An 8,675-nucleotide genomic window follows, 5' to 3' on the forward strand; every position below is an offset into this window, starting at 1 on the left:
TAAAAATTATAAAACACCTATAATAAACCTCCAGCGTGCATCACACGGCAGCCACTTCATGACTGAAACAACGGTTCTGGTGAAATGTAAAGACACTCTGCAATGGCTGCTTTTATTTTGAAGGACTTAAAACCCTGTAGGAGAAATGTTTACTTTGGCATGAAATTAGAGATGTTTTTCATTAACGCCACATAAAGCAACACTATTAACTACCTCATTGACTTCTCTCTATAGATTTATATTTTCTCTCCTCTTCCTCTAATTAGCTACTTGAATATCCATGATGAAAACATGCTGTTTGTGTCCAGAACATCACTACTGATTCAGAAAATGAAGAAACACGAACCGGCAAAACTTTAAAGCAAAATGTAACTGTAACAATTGTCGCACAAAGAAGCAAAAGTTCTGCTGTGCCAATTATTACAAACTTGTCAAAATGACCCCGAGCCATAAATCATTATGTAATTATCAATTGATTCAATCCGCCACCTAACTGTGAAAAACACTTGGAAGCCTAATACATCAATTTTAATGACATTTCTTAATCAAAATGCTCAGCAATCAGTGGAGACCAATTAGGGCCTGAGAGATAGAGACCCGCCATTAATAATCAAACTTGGCTGCCATCACATTGGCTCAACTCTCAAACGGCCGGTGAAGCACGTTTTTCAAGGGGCCTATTCATTTCAGGGTAAAGAGGTATTTGCAACGCCATGTGTGGAACAAAGCCACAAGTCGCTGCAGAATTTTGCAAGCAGCGGCATGAGCCCGGCTGGTGAAGGTCCACCGGCCACAGGGAGCATGTTTAAAGGGCCGCCTCGTAAAATCAAAAGCTACTTTCTAGGCCCCGAGGCCCAGAGCGACAACAGAACGCATCCTTACAATGCCACCTCCAGCCACCGCCTAATTAACACTATGGTCAGCGTTGTCCGCATCTTTTAATACAAACGAAAAGCTGAACTGCAGAAACGCTGCCCTTGATGCCTGAACGAGCAGGAATTCACTTCTCTCTCATTGTCACTGTTCATTTCCTTGGCTGCCGATACGAGCAGCAGCCACTTGACTCCAGTGAACTGTGAGGATGTAAAGGGAGGTTACAGCAGGCGGCTTCCACTTATGCAGTATACTGTACGGTGCGTTAATATCCCTTTGATTGTTAATTTACTTTTTAAACCTTGCTGCACCAACACAGCAGTCCATTTCGATTCAGGCGCAAGCTACTGACGCACAGTGGAAGTGAACGCGGTAATAACATGCAATTTCTCCATTATTCATCAGGTATGAATGACAACAGCTACAGTGGAGCCATGGCGACAGACAGCACATTTTAGCAAACACAAACAGCCCAGTTTCATTATTATTTGTTGCCAGATGTCATGCAGTAATTACTAAATACAATTAATGACCCTGGTCATTGTGCTGCAGGTACAGTATTTATGCAGGGAAAATCCGCTGCCAACATGAATTAATCAACCCTGGAGTACATGCATCGCAGCATTAGGTGCTTGGGATGAGGCCAATATTTCATAAGCGGTTCTAGTCCTTGGATGAATACATCTAGGCTAAAGCAAACAGGTTGTAAACAGAAATATTACAGATGCACATCACATCTTTGGCAAACACATGATTTATGTATCCTCTTAACTCAAAAGCCACCTTTCAACTTGCACTGTTGGAGTATGCAAATCAGGCGCGCTTGCAAGTCGCTGTTATGTATACTTCCATTAAACAAACTATTTGCATATTCATCCCTTGCCGAAAAAAGGATGATTTAGAGCTTTGCAGTTGGAGAATGTGTGGGCCCCTCAAAATAAAACCCACGGTCGAGGATTAAGACGCAGTGACATCACAAGATGCAGGCAAACAAAAGCCTGTCAGTTCTGGTTATTTTTTATAATGTTTAATGGTCGTATAATGATTTCAGAAGACGGTGCGATATGAAATATTTTCTTTACTCCTTTTGAAAGTCAAATGACAAAAAAAAAAATCTATAGCCCAATTACAGCAACACAAGCCACATGGTGCCATTAGTGTACGAACAAACACTGGACTGACATAAAACACAAAATAGTTTTACTGTAATTTCCCATGATGCCAACAAGAAAAGCAGGAGGAATTAGTTCAAGTGACAACAGTGACCAGTGAAATTTGTTTTCCTCTTGAAGTAATCCGGTGTCTGGTTAGCTTCGAGTGGGAAAAACGAGCCGGTCTGACATTCCACCTTAAAACCTGCTCCAGCAGGCTCTGCTTCTCCTCAAGGCACATTCAATTATTCAATTTCAACTAAATTATTACATAATACCTCTATGTCCTTCTAAGGGCCAGTTCACTCTCAAATGAGGTCTGCTATATTCTGCATTTTTAAACAGCCCAGACGTACCCAGAACAGATTTCACATTATATTATGGATGATGTTTATCCCAAAGTACAGATAACATAGTAAGATACACCTTGTTAAAATGACAAAGGTCCGTCAGAGCGACGCCAGGGGAGCCGACGTTGTTGTACAGCCAGAGTAGAAACGCCTCTGTTGCTGGGCTGAATGGGGGCCTGTGTGGGGAACAGAGATGGTCGCGGCTGTGGCAGTGGTGATGGACAGGGAAGATTTTCAATGTCGATCTCTTTCCAATCTCTTCCCCATCATTGGAGCAAACCTGCGGTGTCATTATATGGGGCTAACAGGTTTAACCCGCCCCCTGTGGAGCCACTCAGCACACAGCAGCCTGGGATTCTGCAGAGACCCTCAGATGACAGACCGGAGACCAGCCCACCACCCTCCGCCCCCCAAACATGTCAACTGAATTTGAGCACTGTCTGCGAGTATTAAAAAGTATGGCAAGCACTTTGCTTGTTCTCCAGTGAGCTACGTGGGCAAAGTGAGCTTTTCTTTTAAGCTATGGGTAAATTTGAAGTTGGGTCTTATTTGATAATTCTGGCCCCTTGGCGCCGGCTTGTTTGCTCAGGGCCTATTGAGTCCCAGCATTTTGTCAAGCTACGTAACTTGGCTCCGTCTCCTGGAAAGCACAGCTGATGGACTACACAGAAATAAATAGGGCTGCAATAACACTTGGACATGAGCTAATGCACAGCGCCCAACAAACAGGGCCTGTACGAGGACAGTATAGTGGCAGGGAACACGGATGGATACACAAGGGTTTGCACTGTTAGCAGCAGCCAGCTGCGCTTTTATTTTGTGGGGTAAGAAAAACAGAGCAAATCTGCTAAAACCAATATCTACATCTCATGTAACCTAATGCAATACATGTACTGCACAACACACTTGAAATACTCAAATATACATAAATATAGTGACTGTGTTTGAAAAAGCAAACTAATCAAATCACACATTATTGAATTTCCTTCAGAGTAAGAATAAAACATTTGACAGCGAGTTATCGACTGGAATCTCCAAAGATGTAGGAGGCTGACATCTCGGTGCATTTGGAGACCATTTGGTTTCTCTGAACGGGGAAACTGTGCGCTTTGTAGAAATACGATACCGGCATCATCAGCCCTTCGGCGGCTGTGTTCAAGAGGCCAAGTGAAGAGACTGCCTTTCATAGTTCTCTGATCTCTAAAGAGCCCGGGAAGCGCGGTTCGCTCGTGGCCTTTTGCCCCGTGTACATTAGCAAGTATATTATGCTTTGTAATAGCTTCTGGTGCTAAATATCAAGCCGCGTATTCAAGTATAGATATCACGTCCAATTGAGCCCCAAAAAGAAAACATCAAGGCTGCACTGATACAGTGTCATTCAACCCACACACACACATACACACACATTTTATGGACACGTTTCAATTTGACTTTTAAAGATTTTCTCATTATCAGATTAAAAGCGTGAAAACACGCTATAATGCCTTTCTATGGAACAGGTCCTCTGGCCTTGAGGCTAAATAGGTACATTTGAGTTCCTGTGCCTTTAAGAACGGGCGACTCCTCTGATTGGTCAGTTCCACAAAGGCTCGGGTGCTGGACTACGGCCAGTTGGAGCAGACTGTACACAGCACTGGCCTTTCAGCATCAACTCCTAGACGGCTTGACATCAAGGGAACATGGACATGTCATCATCCATCCATCCATCCATTTTCTTAACCGCTTACTCCCTAGTGCGGGGTCACGGGGGTGCTGGAGCCTATCCCAGCTGGCTACGGGCGAGAGGCAGGGTACACCCTGGACAGGTCGCCAGTCCATCGCAGGGCGGACATGTCATCATCACTTGACAAAAGTCTAACATCAAAGCACAACATGTGTACTATGATCATTTTACATAAGGATAGGGGACCTACATGTGTTGCTGTGAAAGCAACCACCTTATGGGAACAAGAGGAAGCATCTCATCCTCCACTGAAAGCTCCATCATCTAGATATCAAAGTTCAACACAGGAAACCGAACTGAAGACAAATCACTCTTGCTATTGAGCCTGTTCCCTTTGATGCGCTGATAAACACGGCCGGGACACCCTGAAACCCGCCACGATCAATGAGAGGCCAGATCTCTAAATGACTCCGTTAAACAGTCTTTGTTCACTCCACTGTGCACCAGGGGCTAAATGCGAACTTATCTCCAACAGGTGAAGATACGTTTGCTTGGACCGCTCTCCACACTCCAGCCCGACTACGGCCCTGATGAGGATGCTGCACTCAGCTACCTGTGTGCACCACTTATGTGGCTGCAGCAATTTAGCTATGATAGGCTGTGTTTTCAGTGCCTGCTGAGGGGAAGCAGATGACAGCCTTAAGTGGAACAAAACACAAGGACGAGGAAAGAAAGGCTAAAACTGGACTGGAAGGCGAAATGCATGTGCAGGCTGTGCTGAAAGCCAACCGTTCACGTTCAAACAACAGTTCAGGAATTTTTAAAATGCTCTTATTTGCTGCTGTTAATTCTAAACAATGACACCACTCGAACAGTGAACATGAACTAGTGACAGAGCAGGTTCTGCACAAAACCCCTGCAAAGCTCATTAAGTTACATAGTTTCTATTTTATTCTTCATTCTTAAGGAATAAACATTTTCAAAAAAAAAGGAAACATGAGGTCAATAAATAATAAATGCACTATTTTTGTGTGCATTTTCCTCAACCACAAAGGAAAATGACCTTTATCTTCGTGACACTACCTCAGAGTAAAGTCTCTGGCCAGAATGAAGCCAGAACAGAAAACACTAACAGGCCGTATGCAGCTGGGTAAAAACAGCTCATGGGTCAAAACACTGCTCACATTCAGCTCCTTCCTCAGCCTCTGTTCTCTCACTTTGGGCATCTCACTAATGTGACCTGAACCTGGAGCTTCAGGATGATGTAAAGGACGCAGGAGGCTCCGTCAGGAGAGAGGAAGTGAATCAGAGCCACGAGAAAACTATGAAATGACTAATAGTCAAAAAGACGCCATTACAAATTATTGCTTAAACTCTTCAACTTATCACCTTGACTTGGGCTGGAAGTGAACACTCACAGGTCTGAATCCTGCTCAGAGAGGAGTCAGAGGAGAGCGGAGGAAGGATGCGACAGCAACACAAAGAAAGTAAAGACGGAGCAAATGAATGCACACGCGAGCGCAGACGTGAATAAATAAACACGGGTTCGTCTGCTTTCACCATAGCGGCAACAACTGTTTGATCACGACACGACAGCTTTTAACCGCGCACACACGGAACCGCAAATAACAGAAGTTCTGCCTGAACGTATGGAAAGTGTTCCAAAAGCGCAGATGCCAGACTCCTGGGGTGCAGAGGATCTGTGGCTGCCGTATGCGGGGTCAGGCGAGCGATGGACAAATAGAAATGCGTTTATATTTCTGTATGAATTATGTACCATCTGCTCTGAAAGGCGGTTAGAAAAAATAAAAAAGGACTGATTTGAAGCCTTGATGGGGGCTGTCTGCTCCTCACTGGCCTGCAAACACCCACTATCCAGCAGAATCAGCGTAATTGCCGGCTACACCCGCGCGTTAATATTGTGCTTTGGTGGGAGAGCGCAGACAAACGGACGCATAATGTTTACATCCTTAAAGAGGGTGGGGGGGAACGCCTCACTCAGCAGCTGAGGCCCCCGATGCTTCATGGGGACTGTGGTGGGGAGACGGGCACCGCTTCTGCTCTTGATGAGACGCAGTACAGACCCACACCAACTTCTGCTCTCCATTTCCACGCAGGTCAAACTACTCGCACCTTGACCTCTCCTAAAAATAAATGGCCTCCAGCTACGGTATTGTAATGTGCCGACGATAACGAGTCATTTTTCGCTTGGCCTTTACTAACAGGATAAATACCTCCGGGTGATTGCTAAATGAATTCCTCGGGCTAAATCGGCTCCCCGGGCAAACTTAAATCATGTTTGATATACAAGGGATTATGACTGAGTTTGAAGCCACGAAGCCTCGTGACAAACAGCGCTTTCGCGGAGGTGAGACTGACGTCGCCGCCGTCCGACGCTCCACATTCACACGCAGCAGACCCACAGAAAAGGCCCATGCGTTGTCGCGAGCCCCCCCCGTCTGCTCGGGGACGACTGCGACCGAAGCCCTTAATCCCCGCCTTGATTCACCACAGCCTGCTAGGTTTTCAGATGTCAGTGTGGAAGAGTGTCCGGCTCCTGCCCCACGTGCTCCACGCAGTCAGTCGCTTGAATACACGTATAACAAGACGCAACGACCAGCGCACGAGTCAAGTACAAGACAATATATTAAAATGTGCACCATGATTCATTACATATTTGGGGAAATTAAAACCCCAGCTGTCACAAAGGTCATTACTATTTACTGAAGTTTCTGGCAGGAAAAGGAGGCATCTCTCCAAGTGTCCAGCACCTCACTGCACCGCTGTTGTCTGGGGACGCGTCCTGCTCAGACCTTAAGACTTCAGTTATTAACGCACTCGCTGCACGTGCACTACAACCATCCCAAAGGTACTGTACGTGCGCATGTGACATTTATGTAATTACCCACAAATCCATCGAAATCACAAGACAATTGTTACTTTGTAACTGTACTTGGTCATGAATTAATTTTAAAATGAAGATGCTTTTTTCCTATACTTCGTCCAATGATGTTGACATTTCTATCCATCACCCCCTCGTTGTACCTCTGACCCGTTCAGTTTGTCCTCCGCGCGATCAAACGCGAAGTTCTCTCGCTTTCGAGGGAGCGCTTGCGCACAACGCGCGCGCCGCACACACCATTGGGAAGGCTATGGTCCTCGGCTTAGGGGAGGCAGTGAAACTAATGATCCTGCTCACATTCGCTCATGACAGGACAAGTGGCCGCGCGCCGTCCGACACAAAGCACCGGGCGCATCGAGCGAACGCGGAGAGCCGGCGTGGAGACGGCTCCCACCTACGCGGGCTGAGCGCTTACCTCCCCGGGCGCTCGCTGCTCCTGTCCCCCGGCGGTTGTCCTCGTTCCGCACCGACGCCGCTTATGTATGAACGCTGTCTTTATCCCGCAAACGCCGCCGTAGCATTGCACGCGGGGTGGCAGAGCAGAGCACCGCGCGCCGGACGCTGAGTGGCTCGTCCGCGCTGCGCGCTGCGCGTCACCGAGTGCTACGGAGACGGAGGGGGACTTGGCGAGCGCGTCTTCCCGTGCTCGCTGCGCGGCGGCAGAGGGATGTGAGCGGCAGCTTTGGACGGACTGGCACGCCGTGTGGCCACTTTACTCCCGACGCCGCTCCGCCCCTTTCACGTTGCCTCGCGCACGCAAGCTCCACAGCGCGTCCCATCAGCCACTACGCGCAACTGCAGGTGCCCGGAAAGACGTGATCGGGATGAGGAGCCCGGTTGCCTTCAACGGAGGGACCGTCAGGCAGACGGGCTCCAGAAGTTTGTGCAGATGCACCATTTCCATTTTCTAGATAACAGATAAAAACCGGTTGATCATGAACTCATTCAGATAAGAAAAAGGAAACAATTCTGACCAGAAACAGCTCGTTTCTAACGACAAACCCTTCATCTCTGGCCCAGCTCTTATTTTTATCCCCGCAGTTAAACGCTGCTAATTATATTAACTTTTCTAATGGTTTTAAATTAGCCTCAGATTAGACGACTAGAATTAAGTCACCGTCATCTGAAATGCTCTAGTCGTTTTCCATAATCACCTGACAACGTTCACAGAAGGGCATTCGATGTGACGTCATAGGAGGAATAAAACCGCCGTTCAACTGTTAGCACGTTTAAAAAATAAGCTAGGCGTGATGGACGAACCCACTAAAACGCGGTTACTCACACAGTGTCTGTGTTTTGACAACCTCTTACCTGATGAATTATTATTACTCTGTCGGTGAGGAGTCCATTACTGTTGCTATTTTTTGCTGTCCGTACGCTTTACGCTGCATCTACACAGGTGTTCTCACTTTGTTTGATTAGCCCCGTTCTCAGAAGTGTGTGGGCGCGTGCGGACGGTATGATTGACAGCTTTATCAATCAGTCCAAACGGGCCCACTTCATTGTGTTCATTGGAGACGTTCGCTACGTAGCTCCGCCCATCTTCACCCCGAGAAGGCGTCTAATCAGTTTTCTCTGAAACACCGAGGTTGCTTTAGGCTGTGAGCAGGTTTTTTGTAATTATATGATGTCCTTTATTTGATGTATTACCCAGGAAACACCCAGTGGTGGAGAAATGTCAGGTGCCTTTAGTCGAACCCAACCTGTTTGCTCTCCATGTGCACAAGCGGAAGCGC

At 46.8% G+C, this 8,675-nt stretch overlaps 1 protein-coding gene across 11 annotated transcripts in view; it reads right to left on the reverse strand.

Moving 5' to 3' along the window:
* LOC114849192 (kelch-like protein 29) overlaps nucleotides 1–8,402 on the reverse strand; it is a 149,738-nt gene extending 141,336 nt beyond the window's left edge. For 5 of the 11 annotated variants that reach the window (XM_029140353.3, XM_029140343.3, XM_029140346.3 and 2 more), the window contains exon 1: nucleotides 7,355–7,654. The gene's annotated coding sequence lies outside the window, so the exon portion shown is untranslated. Of the gene's footprint in view, nucleotides 1–7,354; nucleotides 7,663–8,250 lie in introns of those variants that run through there. The other 6 variants (XM_029140349.3, XM_029140350.3, XM_029140351.3 and 3 more) reach the window with 3 other exon arrangements.
* Nucleotides 8,403–8,675: the final 273 nt, after the last annotated feature.

The sequence above is a fragment of the Betta splendens genome, chromosome 24 (assembly GCF_900634795.4).
Source record: "Betta splendens chromosome 24, fBetSpl5.4, whole genome shotgun sequence".
NCBI classification, from domain to species: Eukaryota; Metazoa; Chordata; class Actinopteri; order Anabantiformes; family Osphronemidae; genus Betta; species Betta splendens.